A 19,681-nucleotide genomic window follows, 5' to 3' on the forward strand; every position below is an offset into this window, starting at 1 on the left:
TGCAATAGTTTAAATTTCCAAAACAAAACAAAAATTTAAATATTAAGTGCAATAAAAGGTGAGCAAATGAAGTTGCAAATACAACTTTGCTAAACTTGAACATTTCACAGAAGTAAAAAAAAAAGCCAATAAAACTTGCAAAAACAATGCCTTACATAACCGTCTTTACAACTAGCTTAAACAACTGTCTCTACAAAACTAAGATGCTTTATGCTTTTTTCTCTCCTCTAACATAGGTCATGCAGGCTATGGTCAGAGCTGCTGGTTCCACTGCCATTTGGGACATCAGAAGAATAGTGCATTGGTCTATTGTAAAATTGACCTGGGTAGTGCTGCGGAGGCTGCATATAAGTGTTGAGTGGTGGAGCTTGTCCCTGGAAATGAGGAGCTGCTTCATAGGGGTGTGGAAGAACACTCCTGAAACCCTTAAATATTTGTCCTAATAGACATTCAGTTGAGCGAGTGCTTTCTTCCAGAAACCTTGAAAGTAACATCTCGTCACGTTGTTGATTTCTTTCTTGGTGTTGTTCAATTCTATCCAAGAAGGATCTTTGTTCAGCTGACCAACTGTGCATTAGTTTGGCATAACCAGATGAGGGTTTTCATCCTAAATGAACAGAAAGATAGCATTATTTCCAGTGAACCTAATCTGAAGGTTATATTACTTAAAAATCAAAGCTGTCAGATTTTAAGAATGAATTAAAGTAAAAGATGTTCTTATTGTATAATCACAATTAAATAAGGTTCCACATAACCCATAATCCAAGGCTGTGAGTGTGTTCTTCTTTAAATACAACCAATGTGTAAAACACTAGTTTACCTGTAAGTTTAGTGGAGCATTATAATTTGTTCTCTCATATTTTTTTATTTTCTTTATTTATTTTTTGAGAAATCACAAACAAAACTTCTGCCTTTGTATCAAGCACTTAACAACAAAGAAAAAAAATTCCCATGTTCAAACTGTGTTCCTAAAATGTAAATTAGTAAACAATGGGAACACAGGAATCAATAATTAATAATGCACTGTAAATCACTTAAAAAAAATAAAAGCAAGATAAAAACATTTGTTAAAAGCATTAATCTAAATCTGTATAATGAATGTAAAATGCACTGTAGTTATATTTACTCATATTGAATGAATTTGCATGAAACATACTCTTTTTTGCAGTGCTTGGTAGAGCACGGGCATTGCCTTCTTCACCTGTCTCCTCTTCGGTCTGCACAGAGCTGCTCGTTCCTGCTTCCTTAAGGTTGCTCTCAACATCTAGTTATGAACATTATTATTATTAACTGGTATTATTACCAGTTAATAATGTATACTTTGTTCACTTTGTTCACTTTGGCCAACAAGTGAACACGAAGTGTGAATATGTCTCTGCATGAGTTACGCTGTGGTAAAATGATGACAACTTACCAGACGGGTCTTCTGAGATAGCACTCGCATCGAGTGAATCCTCGTCGGGGAAGCCGATATTGACGCCATTAGTTGCGGCATTTACTAATGGTCTTCCTCCCATTATCTCGTCCATAATGCTGTAAAATGGAAAAGTAAACGGGGATTCGCCACTTTTCCTGTTCTGAGATTTAGCCTTGTAGTACCCAGTCTTAAGACCTTTCCATCGATTTGGTCAATTGACCGGTTTATACCGGCTTCTTTCAGCTTTTCAAATACCTGCTTGAAGAGCTCGTTATTGCGTGACTTACGACCGTCGAGTCGTTCAACTATGTTTTTGTCTTTTAAAATATTAAGCAATAACGTAGTTTCTGCTACAGACCAGTTTTGCTTAGTACAAGCCATCTTACCTTCCACAACAACAATCAGCACTGCACATGCGCAGAACTATCTGGTTTAATTTTCAATCCGATGAAGTGTTTACATGTCCTCTCCATCGGATTAGAAAAGGTTTAAACCACCCCTTACGATCCAAATGAAATTTTAATCGGTTTTGGCCAATTCACTCCGATTGATGTGTTTACATGTGACTTTTTAAATCTGATTGTGCTTCTAGTCCAATTACAATCGGATTATTAGTGTTCATGTAAACGCAGCTATTGCCAATATGAAATTTAATACACATATTAGATTACTTACTTTTATAATTATTTTACAATTGCTTGACACACACAATTATTTATTCCACATCTATATAAGAAACAAATAACATATGGCTCTTACACATCCGGCCCCTAATTGGTTGGGCAGGAGGCCAAACAATTATCATAGACATTAATACTAAGAGCCATTAAATTTGAGCATTTATGAATAAGAAATAGCTACTTAGTTCTTCCACATTTTTCTTTGGTTATCTTTACTCTTGATAGTTCTTTGTTAGTCTTCATGCTTAAATTGCCTCTTGAATTAAGCACAACTTATTTACAGGTCTCTCCAGTATACTTGTTTTGGTCTTTAACTTTACACAGCGTACAGTTCCACTGGAGTCTGGTAAGCTTTGAATTACTCTTCCCATTATCCATGAATTGCGGGGGGAAGAACTGTCCACAACTAGCACCACATCACCAGGTTCAAAGTTCCTTTTTAATCTTGACCATTTACCGTGTTCCTGAAGAATGGGCAGTTATTCATGAGTCCATCTGCTCCAGAACAAATCAGCGAGATATTGGACTTGTCTCCAACGTTTTCTCGCATATTGGTCCTCCTTGTTAAAGACACCTGGTGGTAAGCTGTGTTGAGTTTTCAACAACAGTAAATGGTTAGGCATCAGAGGCTCAAGGTCATTCAGATCTTCTGAGGTACTAGTTATTGGTCTGTTGTTGATGATGCTTTCCACCTTCCACATGATGGTATGAAGACTGTCATCATTGATAGTCTGTTCCTTTAAGAGAGCGCAGAGTATCTTTCTTACAGTACGGATTTGATGCTCCCAAACCCCACCTTGATGAGAAGCAGCTGGACTGTTGAAGATCCATTTAATACCTTCCTGTAGCATGGCATTTTCAATTTTGTTATGGTCCAGGTTTCTCAGTGCTTCTCGCAATTCTCTTTCTGCACCGACAAAATTTGTGCTGTTGTCTGAGCGCATGATTGACACCTGTCCTCTTCTACTTATAAAATGCCTCAAAAGCGTTTATGCAGGAATCAGTGTTCAAACTATTAGCTATCTCAATGTGTACTGCTCTGATTGTTAGGCAAGTGAACAACACTCCATACATTTTTACAGTACACCGGCCCCATTTTACGTCGAAGGGTCCAAAGTAATCGACGCCCACATTCGTGAAAGGGGGTTTATCAGGTAGCAAGTGGTCTTCTGGCAAGCTTGCCATTTTTTGCTCACCAACTCTTCCATTAAGTCTGCAACAAACTGCGCATTTATGGATAAGTTTTCGAATTGCTGAGTTGGCTTGGGGGATCCAGAATTTTGTTGGAGAGTAGACAGCATGTAGTTTCAACCACATTGTCCACATCTTTGATGATTATCATTTAGAATAAGAGTTGAAATCCTGGAGCCTTTTGAGAGGATTGCGGGATGTCTGGATTCCTCTGGCATGGCTGCTTTGTTGAGCCTACCTCCCACTCTTAGTATCCCATCCTGAAGTATGGGGTCAAGCTTGAACACCTGACTTCATCTCTTAATAGGAACATTCTTTCTCAGAGCCTCAATTTCTTCCTGAAATTGTTGTTTTTGACTGAATTGAATGAGCTGAATTTCTGCTTGATTCAAGTTTTCCAGGCTCAGTGACTTTTTCTCCATTATTGATCTGTATTTTTGCATTTGCTCCTGTAGAAGGAGTTGTTTTTCTGGGTCTTTCTCTGTGCAATGGACTCTTGAAACTGTCTTCTTGATTTACATAATTGTAAAAGTGTTTCTTTGAGTTGTAGCATCCATGCCACTGCCTTTGACGAAACTAGCTTGAGTAGTAATCAGTTAGATTGCTTAGAATGTCCTTGTTTTCTTTAATGTTGAGAACGTTGACTTTGATTTCACCTTTGATTTCAGGGTCTTGTTGTGTACCTTGACTCGTTTGATCTCGTCTTTGTGGCCATTCTTCCTCTGGTTTCAACAAAAAGTCAGGTCCTTTAATCCAAGTTTCTGCTTGAACAAGGTCCTTTGCTTTAAGACCTCTAGTAGCTTGATCTGCACGGTTTTGTGATGTCTTGACAAACCTCCATTGTAATGGAGTAGTAGCATCTCGTATGAGTGAGATCCTGTTTGCTACAAATGTTTTGAAGCGTGCACTCTCATTGCCAATGTAGCTGAGCACTGTAGTGCTGTCTGTCCAGAACACCAACTGTTGTAATGGAATTTGAAGTTCTTGTCATAGTATTTTGTCTACTTGGATGGCTATGGTTGCCGCTGTCAGCTCAAGTCTAGGGATTGTGATTTGTTTGAGTGGGCTAACTCTTGACTTTCCCATCAACAAGGAACAATGTTTCTGATTTTGTTCATCTGTAAGTACCAGATAAGTTGCTGTGCCATAACCACTCTCGCTGGCTTCAGAGAAATGATGCAATTGCGCTTCTGCTGTGTTCCCAAACTTCTCTGGTTTTACGCGCTTTTTGATCTGGAAGTCTGGGAGGTGATTTAGATCTTCTAGCCATCTGACCCACTGATCAGCTCGCTTGCCCTCAATCTCCTCATCCCATCCATATCCTTGTTTACACATATCCCTTAGAAGGAGCTTGACTGGTAGGATGAGTGGCACCAGAAAACCAAGAGGGTCATAAATTGAATTAACAACCGATAGAATACCTCTTCTACTCAATGGCTTCTCCTGTACCTTGATGTTGTATGTGAAGGTGTCAGTTTCTGTACACCACTGCATGCTGAGCGCTCTCTCGATTGGCAGAGAATCCTGATCCAAGTCAAGGTCCTTTATTCCACTGGCCCTTTGTTCTGCTGGAATGGACAATAGTACTTTCCTACTATTGCTTACCCATTTGGTTAAGCAGAAACCTCCTTCAGCACACAACTTCCGAACATCACTGGCTATGTCAATGGCTTCTTGTGATGTAGACACAGATTTCAAGCAGTCATCCACATAAAAATTGTACATAACTGTTTCAACAGCCTTTGGAGATGCTACTTCTTTTCTGTCCTCTGCAGTCCTTTTCAATGCATCAGAGGCGCAGCTAGGTGACTCCGAATAAGTGCACCATCATCCTAAATTCTTCTATAGGTGCATTCAAAATGCCCTCTGGCCACCAAAGAAAGCGAAGCAGATTTACGTTCTCCTCAGGAACCCTCACCTGATAGAACATCGACTCCACATCTGCCATCATGGCTATTGGTTCTTCCCTAAATCTGGTAAGGACACCAATGAGTGTGTTTGTGAGGTTCGGACCTTGTAGCAATTGGCTGTTCAGAGACATGCCTTGAAACGAAGCAGTACAATCAAAAACCACTCCAATTTTGTTTTTCTTTGGGTGGTACACCCCGTGGTGTGGTATGTACCAGACTCTGTTCTCATTGCGAACAAGCTGTTCTGGGGGAACTTTAACTGCATATCCTTTCTCTATTATACTTTTCATGAAGCTATTGTAGTTTTCAAGCAAACTTGAGTTCTTCTGAAGCTTTCTTTTTAGGTTAGCAGCACGCAGTTCAGCAACACTTTGATTGTTTGGCAATTTGATTGCTTCATTTCTCAATGGTAGTCTTAGACAGTAATGCCCATTCTCAAACTTAGTCTTTTCCCGCACTGACTGCATGAACTGTTTGTCCTCCATTGACATTTCCTCTTTCTCTTCATAGTGGCACTTTGGAAAATCTGTGTTGTACTGTTGAATCAACAATCGTTCTATCTCCACCACTGAGAGACGATTAACTGTATGATGTGGCAGTTTGGAATTTTCTGCAGTGTTGCTTTCTTTCTTGATGGGTCCATTCACAGTGCAGTTTTCACAGCATAAGGCCCATCCTGTTGGCTGTTTATGATGTACCATGGCTCCACTGCCTTTGAATTGTTGGCTCCAATCAGAAGGTCTACATTTGCATCAATGTTAGGTATGCTTACTTTGCTTAATTATGGCCATTTTCTGATGTCTTCTTGTTTAAGAATGTTCTCGTTTTGAACAGGGATACTGCTGTGTGTGAAGACTTTACGCAGCTCAAAATACTTTGTGTCTTCCAGTGCACACACTTCCAAGTCTGTGAGGAAGAAACTGTTTACTAGCTTCTGCTCTCCTGGTTTATCTTGACACACAGTGCTCAGTAGAATTTGAGCTGGCTTCCCTTTCAGGTTCAGTTTCCTTTGCAGATCCTCAGTACAAAATGTAGCTGTACTTCCTGCATCCAGGAAAGCATATGTTTCTACATATCTGTCACTCTTATTCGACTTGACTTTTACTGGCACTACTGACAGCACGCAGTGATCTCCTCCAGACTCTGTGTTCTCACTTGATTGGTGGAGACTTGGGCACAAGAGATCTTGTCTGGTGTTTCAACTTCTTTTGTACCTTTTAGGTTCTCCTTAATGTGTAGAATGTCTGGGTGTTTTTGGGAACATTCTTTACATTCCATTCTCTTTTTGCAAGTCTTGCTAAGATGGCCTTGAGTTAAGCATCCAAAACATAAGCCTTTAGACTTCAGGAACTCCACACGTACCTTATGTGGCTGCTCTTTTATTTCACTGCATGACTCTTTCAAAGGCATTGAGGCTCTTGGGTGGACTGACCTGTTTCCTTGACACAATTTGAGGCCTTTTTTCCTCCATGCAAATGTTGGTTGCAAAGCTGCTCTTTGTTATTCCTTTTTTAGTAGGATACTTCTCTTTCTGATTCACCCTTGCTGTTACAACATTGCGGTGGTCCAGTATGTCACCAAAGAGAGGGTCCATGGCCACTTTAGCTTGACGATCAATAAAGTGAACTAAATGAGTAAATCTTGCTCTTACTCCTTGTCGCTCTCTGATAGCCACCTTTCTTTCATCTTGTATGGTAGCTCTGAAAGTATAACTCTCATATTGGTAGGATTGTCCATTTCCTCCACGAACTCTCCATCTTCCATTGTATTCCGACAACCAATCAGGAACAGAGCATATGCACTCAAGGCTTTACCATCATCAAACTTGATCTGTGGCCACTTTAAAGCTTTATCAATAAAAGCACTTGCTATGATTAGCTCATCTCCATAATGCCTTTGGAGCAATCGTTTTGCTTCCTTGAAACCTCTGCTTGATGGCGTATATTCACAGCTTCTTACGATCTCTTGTGGCTCTCCAGCGGTGTATTGTTCTAGGTAATATAACTTGTCTTTTTCATTGTCTATCTTGTGTTCTATGGTATGCTCAAAGGACCTGATGAAAGATTTGATGTCAATGGATCACCAGTAAACACTTGGATGTCTTTACTTGGAAGCTGAATTTGTCTTTGCTGTTTCACAAGCAATTCAGTCAAGTCATTTTGCTTCTGCATAATTTCAATAACGCTGTCATCTGCTTGACGATTATTCCTGTGGCCTGTGTCTCTTGATGTGTCTAATTGTGGTGGTGCAAGTAACACTAGATTTGAGATGGCCTTCATTTACTTTTCCCCACAGATGAATGACCCGGTGAATCATCACTCTGCTCTGTTTTCAGCACTGATTGCTTCTGGTGGATTCCCATTCTTGGCTTAGATTGTACATTGCTTCTGCCGTCATCTGATCGTTCACACTCTTTCAGGACCTTTAATTTAGCATTGCTTTCTGCAAGTGCTCTTTCTATTTCAAGTTCCTCCATTTTTGTTCTGAGCTGCATCTTTTCAATTTCAAGTTGTTTTTTCTTTAGGGATGCTGCCCTTGCTAGCAGAGCTGCACATTTTGATTCTTCTTGTGCACAAGCAGACGATACTGAGGAGGAAACTGATCCACTTTCAATATCTGAATCATGCTTCTTTTTAGATTCACTCTTGTTCGCCGATACCTGTGAGGCACTGTCGTGAGGACTAACATCATCCTCCATATCAAGATTGTTATTTTGGCCTTTTTTATCAGCAACAGCAACTATCCAGTTTTCTGTTTTCTTCTCAAAATATCTCAGGGAATCCACTTTAGGCTGAAACCAATTTTGTTGATCTGCAATCTTTTCATCTTCAGGCAAAAGATCTTGAACTTGCAAATTTAAATCAGTAAACTCGGTTAGTGTGGTACCTGACGCGCAGAATACCTACATGTACTTTACTGTCTGACTACGCCACCCCCTAAAATGGGCGGGGGAAACCCCTTTTCTCTCTATAGTGTGGCTGATTCTAGACCCTGCCTGCAAAGAAACAGTTTACACAAGGCATGTACACAAGCTCAAATTTATTACAATTTTGAATAGGTACAATTGCTAATGTGAAAAAGAGACGAAGGGAAACTGGCTGGAGCTTCTCAAACTAATAAGGTCGGGTCGGCACGGCACCCACAGCTCCTCTCCTAGGAGGCCCTGGTGAGAGAGACAGACACAACAAACCCAACACCATACAAGCATGCAACATAGCAAACACTGCACACACAAGGTCAGTAATTACCACTACAAAATACCACACCGTGTTGCATGTTACCAGTACACACCAAAATAGTGTCCCCTCAGTGCAGCCCCCAACTGAAAGGAGCAGTAGTGAGGTGCAGATCCGGCCTTGTACAGAGAACCTATACAGAGACAAAAAGAGGAGAACAGCCAGCTCCCAACACAATGACCACCGCACTGGCTTGGTCAAGGCAGGGTTACACTAGACCAAGGACCAAAAAAAAAAAGGACAAAGCCAAAGGCAAACAAAACAACCAACAAACAAACTAAAAAAAAAAGACTTGTACACTGACAATAAAACAGTGGCTGGCCTGGTCCCTTTAAAAAGAAATAATGCACATTAATCCCCAATTTCATTCACCAGCACACATAAAACCAACATATACAAGAAGTATTGGCCTACTTTGCAAGAGTGTTCAATACTCCCCGCAGCACAATAACCCAGGAAGATAAAATGGGGCACTCCAGTGCTACAAATACAAGTACATAATCAACACATTTTAAATACCAATATAAAACAATTTAAAAAACAAAATCACATAAGACAAACTACCAGAGTGTCTGCAGCCCAGCAACTCAATAGGAGGCCACAAGTCCTTCAAATGCCACGCGGTCACCTGTGTCCTTCATGAAGAGTGGAACACATTGTTCTAGCAGTCACCCTGATAAAGTTAAAACAGAACATGAGAATTCAGTTCCTATATCAATTAAAACACAGTCTAGTCACTCCATTACCTGTATGACGGGAGTCTAGTTGCAATGGCAAATGGCAGCAGCAAGAGAGTGTGAACTCCACAAGCCAAACTTTATAATCTCCTAATGTGTCATGTGACATGCCTCATGTGACCCAAGACAAGCAGCCACACAATGCAGATCACATGATCCCCACACTGATTATCAGTGCAGGTAACCACCAACAAGAAAACACAGATCCCCACATTAGCAAGTATGCAAAGTCAAGTTGCATCAACTCTTGTACATTCTGCAGATTTTCCTCATCAATCATCAACTTTTCAATGTCTTTACTTTTACTGGTAAGAGCAGATAATTTCGCTCTTAGTCCAATGCGTCTGTGAAGCTGCTCCTCTAACGCTCTTTCAGTGGGTTTCAGGCGCCCTTTTGTGTTCAAAAACTGCAACGTCCTCGCCCCTTCAGCCATCTTAATTCCATCAATGCACAAACTGCTTGCAGACGATTAAAAGTACGCACGATACCTTTCTGTATCAATCGAATGCATTTCAGCTTCTTCAAACATGCATTGCGTCAATTCTATAGCTGATTTAAAAGTCCGTTACCTCATTCAAAGAGCGGAACTTTTACAAGTAACGACGTTGTTCTCTGTGACGCAGTTTAAATCCACTGGAGAGTAAAGCACTGTCCATTATTCATAGTCCACGATCGTGAAACATTTCAGTGTTCATTCACAGACGATGACTTCCTTGATGATGTCCTTGCCATCGATTCAAATGCGCGCCGTCCGCGCACTTTCACTTTCGTTTTCCATATCCACAGCGAGTTTTTTGACTTTTTTGTGTTAGCAATCCGTTTAAATTTTCATCTTTCTTGCTTCTTCTTCATGTGTGAGCGTGATTTGAACTCGAATAACGTTCTGTAGTCCAGTAACTTTCTTTAGGTTAAGTTTAATAACAAAATTACCTGGAAAAATGTTACACGGTTTCGCTCCAATATCGCATCACAAAAAAAAACTAACGGTCCTTGCCGGAAATGACATCATTGTCAATATGAAATATAATACACATATTAGATTATTTACTTTTATAATTATTTTCCAATTGCTTAACACACACAATTATTTATTCCACATTTATATAAGAAACAAATAACATTACACTCTGTGCATGGTAATGTCTCTGCCTCTCTGTCACGGTTCATGGGTTCACCGGCCCCTTCTGGCCGTTTCATGTACTACGGTTAATTAGTCATTGCTTTCAGCTGCCACTTATTACCGGCTCTATTTATACCTCAGCGTTTGTCCTGTCTTTTGTCAGTTCGTTGTGTTCATGTTTGTGTTGTTTCAGCTCCGCGGTTGCCTTGTTCCTCGGGAGGATTACTGTGTCCAGCTGGCTTCCTGGGACTGTTCGTTTCGCTTGTTCAGTTTCTGCAACTTCATTAAAGCCTCGCTTTACTCGCTACTGAATCTGCCTCCGTTTTTGCCGTGACAGAACGAACTGACCAATATTATGGATTCAGCGAGTGCCGCCGGAGTCAACAGTTTTCTCTCGGACACGGCCGCGCGTCTCGACAGGCAGGAACAGATGGTCGCCACGGGTGGCGCGGTACAGGCTTTGGTGGCGCAGGTGTCCGAGCTCACTGCCCAAGTGCAACTGCTCAGAACCGGACCGGTGACGTCACCCACTGCGCCAGCTCCTCAAGATTTAACCCCTCAATCGCCGCTTACTCCTCAACCCGAGCCACGCCTACCACCTCCCGCCCCATACTCTGGTGAGCCGCGGCTCTGCCGTGCGTTTCTCACCAAATGCTTGCTTTTTTTTTCTCTCCAGCCCCAGACCTTCTCCACTGAGCGATCCAAGGTGGCGCTGGTGCTGACCTTACTGTCGGGGAAGGCAGTGTTGTGGGGGACAGCGGTATGGGAAAACCAACACCCCTGCTGTGCCTCGTTCCAGACACTCGCCGAGGAGATGAGGAGGGTTTTTGATCGGGCCGTGATGGGACGCGAGGCAGCTCGGAGACTGGCCGACTTACGTCAGGGCGACCTTCCGGTGTCGGATTACTCTTTTCGAGTTCCGCACCCTGGCGGCTGAGTGTAATTGGAACAAGGAGGCGCAGTGGGATATGTTCCTGCATGGGCTGGCAGACCGCATCCAGAGGGAGATATTCATGCTAGAGCTCCCAACGTCCCTGGACGGGCTTATTGCCCTGGCCATTAAGGTGGACGCACGCCTACAGCAGCAGGAACAGCGGGGGCTACGACGCGCAGTTCCGGTTGCCGTGGATCTCCCGGTTTCCCTCTCCAGCGATGCGGTAAGCCCTGCGCACGATCCGGAGCCCATGCAGGTGGGCAGAGCCCAACTGTCCCGGGAGGAGAGGGATCACCGTCAGACCAGAGGATTGTGCCTATATTGCGGAGGGGCGGGACACATTGCCTCGGGCTGCCCGGTAAAAGCCACCGCCCGACTGTAGATCAGAGGTTACTGTCGGGTGGAATGGCGGCGGGTAAAGCCTCTTCCATAACGCTCCTTCCGGTACGGCTGCAGCAGGGAAGCACACTTCACCCCGGTCAAGCCCTTTTGGACTCTGGAGCGGAAGGTAATTTTATGGACATTCAGTTCGCTCTCCAACTTCACCTGCCGGTGTCTATGCTTAACCAGCCCATCTCCGTCAGTGCGCTCAATGGCCAAACTCTCTCCAAAATCACACACACCACCGGCCCGCTAACACTCATCATGTCGGGGAATCACTCGGAGGAGATATGCTTCCTTCTCGCCGACTCCCCGCTCGCTCCTGTTGTTTTAGGTCACCCCTGGCTCTCGCTCCATAACCCTCACATTAATTGGCGTTCCAGTACGATCTTGTCATGGAGCGAATATTGTCATGCTAATTGTCTTGTGTTTGCCTGTTCATCTGTGTCTAGTTCTGTTTTCCAGAAGGAGTCGGTGGATCTGTCTAACGTGCCTAAGGAGTACATGGACCTGAAGGGAGTGTTCAGTAAGTCTCGGGCCGCTTCTCTCCTGCCGCACCGTCCCTATGACTGTGCCAGGTAAGTCTCCGCCTAAAGGCAAGTTATACTCGCTTTCTGTCCCAGAAAGGGAGGCCATGGAGAAATATATTTCTGTTTCTTTGGCAGCCGGGCTCATCCGTCCTTCCTCTTCTCCCGCAGGGGCTGGGTTCTTTTTTGTGGGCAAGAAGGACGGTTCTCTGCGGCCGTGTATTGATTACCGGGGGCTGAACAGCATCACGGTAAGGAACACTTACCCCTTGCCGCTGATGTCTTCAGCTTTCGAGCGGTTGCAGGGAGCGTCTTTTTTCACTAAACTTGACCTGCGCAACGCCTATCATCTGGTTCGCATAAGGGAGGGGGATGAGTGGAAAACCGCCTTTAATACCCCCAGGGGGCATTTTGAATACCTGGTTATGGTTATGTCTAATGCTCCGGCGGTTTTTCAGGCACTCGTTAATGACGTGTTGAGAGATATGGTTGATCAGTTCATATATGTCTACCTGGATGACATATTGATTTTTTCCTCCTCTCTCCAGGAACATGTTCAGCACGTCAGGCGAGTGCTCCTTCGGCTGCTCGAGAATGGGCTTTTTGTCAAGGCGGAGAAATGCGTTTTTCACGCACAGTCCGTTCCATTCCTGGGGTTCATCGTGTCGTCTGGGGGGTGCGCATGGATCCCGATAAGATCAAGGCTGTGGTGGATTGGCCAGCCCCTGGCTCTCGCAAGGCCCTGCAGAGGTTTCTGGGGTTCGCCAATTTTTACCGGCGTTTCATTCGCAACTTCAGCCAACTCGCCGCCCCTCTGACCGCCTTGACCTCCACCAAGATGGCGTTTAGCTGGTCGAGCGCAGCCCACGCTGCTTTTACCAACCTCAAGAGCCGCTTCGTTTCGGCCCCTATTCTTATCGCCCCTGATCTGTCGCGTCAGTTTGTGGTGGAGGTCGATGCTTCAGAGGTGGGGGTGGGCTCGGTTTTGTCCCAGCGCTCCTCCGCGGACAGCAAGATGCATCCGTGCACCGTTTTTTCTCATCGCCTGTCTCTCGCCGAACAGAATTATGACATTGGTAATAGAGAGCTGTTGGCAATTAAGTTGGCCTTGGAGGAGTGGCGTCATTGGTTGGAAGGTTCGGGGGTGCCTTTTATCGTCTGGACTGATCATAAGAACCTTGAATATATCAGATCGGCCAAACGTCTTAACTCCAGGCAGGCTCGGTGGGCTCTTTTTTTCGGTCGTTTCGTTTTTTCCATCTCGTATCATCCGGCCTCTAAGAACGTCAAGCCCGACGCCTTGTCCAGCGTTTTTGATGGTTCCGATCGGCAGACTACTCCCAAGCTTATTTTACCCGAGAGACTTGTGGTCTCCACCGTCACTTGGGAGATTGAGTCTAAGGTCCGCACGGCCTTACAAGGGGTAACGCCTCCGTCCGGGTGCCCACCGGGTCGGTTATTTGTGCCGGAGAGGTTAAGGTCTGACGTCATCTGCTGGTGCCACTGCTCTAAGGTCGCTTGTCATCCGGGGATTAGTCGTACTGCCTTTTTGGTCAAACAACGCTTCTGGTGGCCACTGATGGCTCGTGACATTCGGGAGTTTGTTTTGGCTTGCTCGGTCTGTGCCAGTTGTAAGACTTCCAGTCGTCCCCCAGAGGGTCTCCTTCAACCGCTGTCTGTCCCTTCTAGACCCTGGTCCCACATAGCGTTAGATTTCGTTTCCGCCCTCCCTCCGTCCCAGGGTAACACGGTGGTTTTGACCATGGTGGACCAGTTCTTGAAGGCAGCCCATTTTATTCCCCTGCCCAAATTGCCTTCTGCCAGGGAGACGGCGGTTGCTGTCGTTGATCATGTTTTTCGCATTCATGGCCTCCCAACTGATGTGGTTTCTGACAGGGGTTCCCAGTTCGTTTCCAAATTTTGGAGAGAGTTTTGTCGGTTACTGGGGGCGAGTGTTAGCCTTTCGTCTGGTTTCCATCCTCAGAGCAACGGGCAGTCCGAGCAAGCCAACCAGGATCTGGAGCGAGTGTTACGATGTTTGGTTTCACAGAACCTGTCCTCTTGGAGCCAACAGCTCTCTTGGGTGGAGTACGCACACAATTCATTGCCAGTGTCATCCACAGGCCTTACTCCGTTTGAGTGTAGCTTAGGGTACCAGCCACCTATTTTTCCCAGCCTGGAATCCAAAGTCGCGGTTCCCTCTGCCCACGCCTTCGTCCAGAAGTGCCGTCGCACCTGGAGAACTGTTTGTCAGACACTTCTCCGGGTGGGTGCGCGCACCAAGGCTCAGGCTGATCGCCACCGGTCGAAGCCTCCCGTCTACGTCGTCGGTCAAAAAGTGTGGCTTTCTAGTAAAAATATTCCGCTCCGCTCCGTTTCGAGTAAATTGGCTCCCAAATTCATTGGCCCATTCATGGTCACTAAGATTCTTAGCCCAGTGGCGGTCCGCCTCAAACTTCCTCCAGCGTACAGAAGAATCCATCCCGTGTTCCACGTATCCAAATTGAAACCTGTTTTTCACTCGCCTATTAATCCGCCATCAGACCTCCCCCCCTTCACTCCTTCACTCTGGACCTGTCCACCGGCAATGCTTCATACTGCCACGAAGACGCTTCAGCTGTTTTCCATGGACTACACCAACACACATTGTACACACACACACGCGCACTACAGTATAAACCCATATGAGGATGGGTTCTCTGTTGAGTCTGGTTCCTCTCAAGGTTTCTTCCTATCACCATCTCAGGGAGTTTTTCCTTGCCACCGTCGCCCTGCTTGCTCATCAGAGACGTCACACACACACACTTCATTTTACTTTTGTTTGTGTAAAGCTGCTTTGAGACAATGACCTTTGTAAAAAAGCACTATACAAATAAAAATGAATTGGAATTGAATTGAATATGCTGCCTTGGGGCTTGGGATGGCCCAGTGAGCAGTGAGACCGTCTTTGATGCTCCTTAAGTCCCACCAGAGCAATTGCTGTCAAAAGTTGTGTGTAGGGTCAGGTCAGGTGTTCAGACATGTGTCGCATGTTGATTTCAATTGCTATCAACAGAATTTTGGTGATTGTTAAGACTATGGCCAGAGATCACATAATATCTTATCTGCTATTGCTTGTCTGCTGTTTGTAGATATATATCTCTTGACTTATGTTTGTGGTTTATCATATGTTGAGGATCCTAGCAAGCCTCAAATCAATGGTAGGAGCAGCATTCAGACACAAACAGCATGTATGCCTCTGCCATGTCAGCACTTGTGTAGGATGCCTATGTCTAGGCTATCTTTTTCTGAATCTGACACCACAGAATATGCATTGCATGGCTGGTTGAGAAGATGCCTTAATATGTTCAATTCAATTCAATTCAATTTTATTTGTATAGCGCTTTTAACAATGGACATTATCACAAAGCAGCTTTACAGAAATAAATGGATTCACAAAAATATATTGTAAATATTTGAAATTATCACTGTGAATTTATCCCTAATGGGCAAGCCAGTGGCGACGGTGGCAAGGAAAAACTCCCCGAGATGATATGAGGAAGAAACCTTGAGAGGAACCAGGCTCAAAAGGGAACCCATCCTCATCTGGGTGCAACGGATAGTGCGATTATAAATAAATCCCTTCTATTATTGTGTATTATAAGGACAAATAGTGCAATTGTGCAACCAATAAATTCATCACAGTTTTCGCAAGAAGTCCGGCTGGTTAAAATCTATTCACTGTCCACTGATGGAGTCCAGAGTACGAAGCTGCTCGTGGCAACTGCAGCCCCAAAGCCACTACAGCAATCGCAGTCCCAAGCCATTACAGTACAGCTCCCCATATGTGATCCCCATGCCATCTCCACAGCCCCCAGGTGGCGCCATCCCCAGCAATCCAAACAGTTCTTCAGGCAATCCATATGGGGCCCCAGCAGCAGCGAGTGATCTCAACCGATGCGAACTCCAACCAGAAGTAGGGCATCAGGATGGGTCAGGCATCCTATGTCACTTAGGTCTGCATGCCACTGGAGTAAATCTTAGCTTGACCAAGAGCCAACAAATGTTTCAAAGAATAGAAACTATAAAGAAATAAAGAAACTATTATTTGGAGTTGTCAACAATAACAATTTAATAATCATTTAACAGATTTACTTTAGTTTTTGGGTTTGTTATGTACATTCCTTAATACATAAAATATTAAGATTACATTACATTAAACAAACTATTTAAAATATTCATTACACAAGTTCGTGGCTCAGTTTAGCACACATATTACAATAAAGAACAATTATGGATTTTCATTTGTTACATTTTTAGGCCTTGTTCACTTTTTTAAAGATGAAATCATAGCAAACCCCTTCTAAAAATCAACGCAGTGCAAAAACTGTAAAACAGATCCAGTGTCTTTTACTTTCATACATTTCAGGAATACCGTATAAAATTTAAAAGACTGAAAATGCTGTCATAATATAATTTAAACACCAATGGACAAACACCAGTGACCAGCACAACTGTCCACACAAAAGTCCACACTTTTTCAACAAAAATAACAATGTCAATGTCTCACACACCCACACACATTAATAATAATAATAATAATAATAATAATAATAATAATAATAATAATATAATAATAATAATAATAATAATAATAATAATAATAAACAGTTCTGACTGTACACAAAGTGGAAAAAAAATCAAGCAGTATCTCGAAAGAGCTCGCATCTTTATTCAGTTACAGTACAATAACAACTAAAATGCTACAACTAAAAATACATTATGCATATCTAGCATACTAATGATTTTTGCCTCAATGAAATCATTTTCTTTTTAAAGTTTGATGTAATCAAATAATTTAATGAATTTTATTGATAACCTCTATTTTGTCATGTAGATTATATTTATTGCAGATGTCACATAGCCACTCTCACTAAAACATGTAGATGACAGCATTTCAGACACTGGATACAACAGTTTGTGTAAGCAGATCAACATAATCTTCAATAAAGCACCTGTCTACTATCACTGCACTGCTTAGTGGAAATAGAAGATGACCAAGCAAGTGTAATTGTGAACTTCATACAGATACAAAGCCCACCTAATGTCCCTGGGACCACCGTAAAAGTCAGGACAGGTCACACATGTCAAATGCAAAGTGCCTGTAGGATTTGACCTGTCAGACCGAGTTATCCTGTATGAATCCAACCAAGAAAACCTGGAGCTTGATCAGCTTGATCTGGGTGATGGTCTATTAGAAGTTTGGAACAGGCTGTTATCCTGCCTTGTGTTACAGCACTTGGAATACAGACAATTGCAAAAAAAGTAGAAACAGACCAGGTAGTTGAACTGGCTGGGGTGGAAGTCAACATTATGCAACAAGGAGCAGACAGGATTAGCCTTTTCCAATCCAGAGCAGAGGAAACAGAAAATTTAATCAGAGGAAACAGTTGAAAATTTGTGCTCACAAGCTTGGTTGAAAATGCTGATGCTTTTCAAATGATTTCCATACCATGACTTGCAAGGCATTCCTTGAAGCCTTCTAAGATTAGACTTTAGAGTGACAAACACCCTGGTGTCGATTTGATATCAATAAATTGTAGAAAGCCACAAATCCAGATGGGATTAGCCCTCTCTGATCCAGTGCAGAGGACAAATTTTATTGGAACTGTTGAACGTATGTGGCCACAGGACTGACCTGTTTCGAGGGTAGATAAACACAAGCAGCAGGGCCCGGATAGCTCAGTCGGTAGAGCATCAGACTTTTAATCTGAGGGTCCAGGGTTCAAGTCCCTGTTCGGGCGTTACGCTTGCCGTGTTTGAGTTCTTGGGTGGAAAAACCAAATCTTGGATGAAATTGCTGACAGCTTCCAAAGGCTGTGAGGCCTTCTCTGACCTGGAGGATAAACTTTGGAATATCTGATGTCTTGCAAATCATAATGTGCCAATATAGCATTGAGAGTGCCTGTTGTGAGGATTATGGCTAAATTATGCTGGTGAAGTTTACTGAGTGATGGGATGGTCAAAAGTCTTCTTGTCTGAAAAAATGCAAACACGCTACTTAAACAGACAATTCAATGGTTCAAATATTCTTAACCCAGGACATTGTTTGACAGGTCCACTGAAACTTGTATTCTGAAAACGTCTTAAGCAGTATTTTCAGGCAATCTTTTTTTCAGCACGATGGACAAACTTTGGAACTTTGTGCACTTTACGTTTAATTTAATTTATGTAATTTATGTAGTTCCCGTAGTTCTGTGTTGTTCTGTGTTGTCTTATGTGGCACCTTGGTCCTGGAGAAACGTTGTTTCGTTTCACTGTGTACTTGTATATGGCTGAAATGACAATAAACTCCACTTGACTTGACTTGAAACATATTACAGTAGGTTGCTAAGTTACTACTGGTAATTAGTTGAAAGTGTTATTACCTGAACAATGTTACCTTTTAGCATGAGGCCAACAAAGACATGGATGGTCATCATAGAGATTCAAGTCCATATGGAAGTCTCCGCACAAAAGCCACCAACACCAACGTGTATGTAAAAGAGCAAGCGCCGTGACTTGAACACGCAACCTTCTGATCTGGAGTCAGACGCGCTACCGTTGCGCCACGAGGTCGCAGACAAGGGCCCTAAAAGCATCATTCCACAGAGTTGGCAGCGCATTCTAGGTCCTCATTGAGGTGATAAAGATGCATTGAAATTCAGAGACAAGCGGGGGGCTGTGACAGTTGCGACTAGGTTCTGACATCTGGGCTAGAGATTTTTCAGAGGACAAGGCACAAGCTCTGGATTCCATTTTCCAAGACAATAAGGGAGAATTTCAAGAGCAAATTGCAGTTCTCACCTCAGGGTGTGAGTGTGAAGCGTGGACAACTTGTACCTGAAGCTCAACTTAGAGACTAGACAGCCTATGTGATAGGACCAAGGTTCAACTTTCTCTTAGTGAACTTCACACATTTACTGTTTATATGAGTCCTTTGTGTCATTATACGTGTCAGATGATGGGCAATCAGTGGCAAAGGCGGTACAAATCTGCTCGTTGCGAGTTACACAGAGCCAAAATTACACGGCGGTTTGCATCCTTCAATACTGCACTTGGCCGTAAAGTAGTGTGTTACCAAAAAGTCCCACGTGTCCATTTTCTAAGAAAGGTATATTAATAAATTGTTGAATGCTACAAGGACCAGACGGGATTAGCCTTCTCCAATCCAGTGCAGAGGATCAATTTAATCAGAGGAAAGTGTTGAAAAGTTGTGCCCACAGGCCTGAACTGTTTTGATGGTAAAAGAAATATAACAGCAGAGTCTGGAAAGCTCATCAGTAGCGTCGGTCGCGCAGCAGACTTTTAATCTGACAGTCCATGGTCTAAGTCCCTGTTTGTGGGTGAAATAGACGTGTTTGTTAGTCATTTGGTCTCCTTGGACAGAATAGCCAAGCTTAGTCGAAAATGCTAATGGTTTTCAAATAACTCCCATACCATGACAAGCAAGGCATTCCTTGAAGCAAGAAAAGACTTTAGAGTGACTATTATGAAGAAGAGTTATGCTGGTAACATTTTCCACATCTG

The 19,681-nt window shown here is 43.3% G+C and overlaps 1 long non-coding RNA gene and 1 other non-coding gene across 4 annotated transcripts; one reads left to right on the forward strand and one right to left on the reverse strand.

The window, feature by feature from the left end:
- Positions 1-8,220: 8,220 nt before the first annotated feature.
- On the reverse strand, positions 8,221-10,305 carry LOC128318435 (uncharacterized). Of its 3 annotated transcripts, XR_008301866.1 has the most exons (4): positions 9,181-10,305; positions 8,999-9,107; positions 8,849-8,915; positions 8,221-8,763 (listed from the first exon to the last, which is right to left on the reverse strand). It is a non-coding gene; the product is annotated as an uncharacterized LOC128318435 (long non-coding RNA). The 3 variants fall into 3 exon arrangements; XR_008301865.1 differs by having other exon boundaries at positions 8,221-8,915; positions 9,741-10,302; XR_008301864.1 differs by having other exon boundaries at positions 8,221-8,915; positions 9,181-10,297.
- Positions 10,306-17,843: 7,538 nt separating this feature from the next.
- Positions 17,844-17,916, forward strand: trnak-uuu (transfer RNA lysine (anticodon UUU)). The gene has a single exon. It is a non-coding gene; the product is annotated as a tRNA-Lys (tRNA).
- Positions 17,917-19,681: the final 1,765 nt, after the last annotated feature.

The sequence above is a fragment of the Pangasianodon hypophthalmus genome, chromosome 5 (genome assembly GCF_027358585.1).
Source record: "Pangasianodon hypophthalmus isolate fPanHyp1 chromosome 5, fPanHyp1.pri, whole genome shotgun sequence".
NCBI lineage: Eukaryota > Metazoa > Chordata > Actinopteri > Siluriformes > Pangasiidae > Pangasianodon > Pangasianodon hypophthalmus.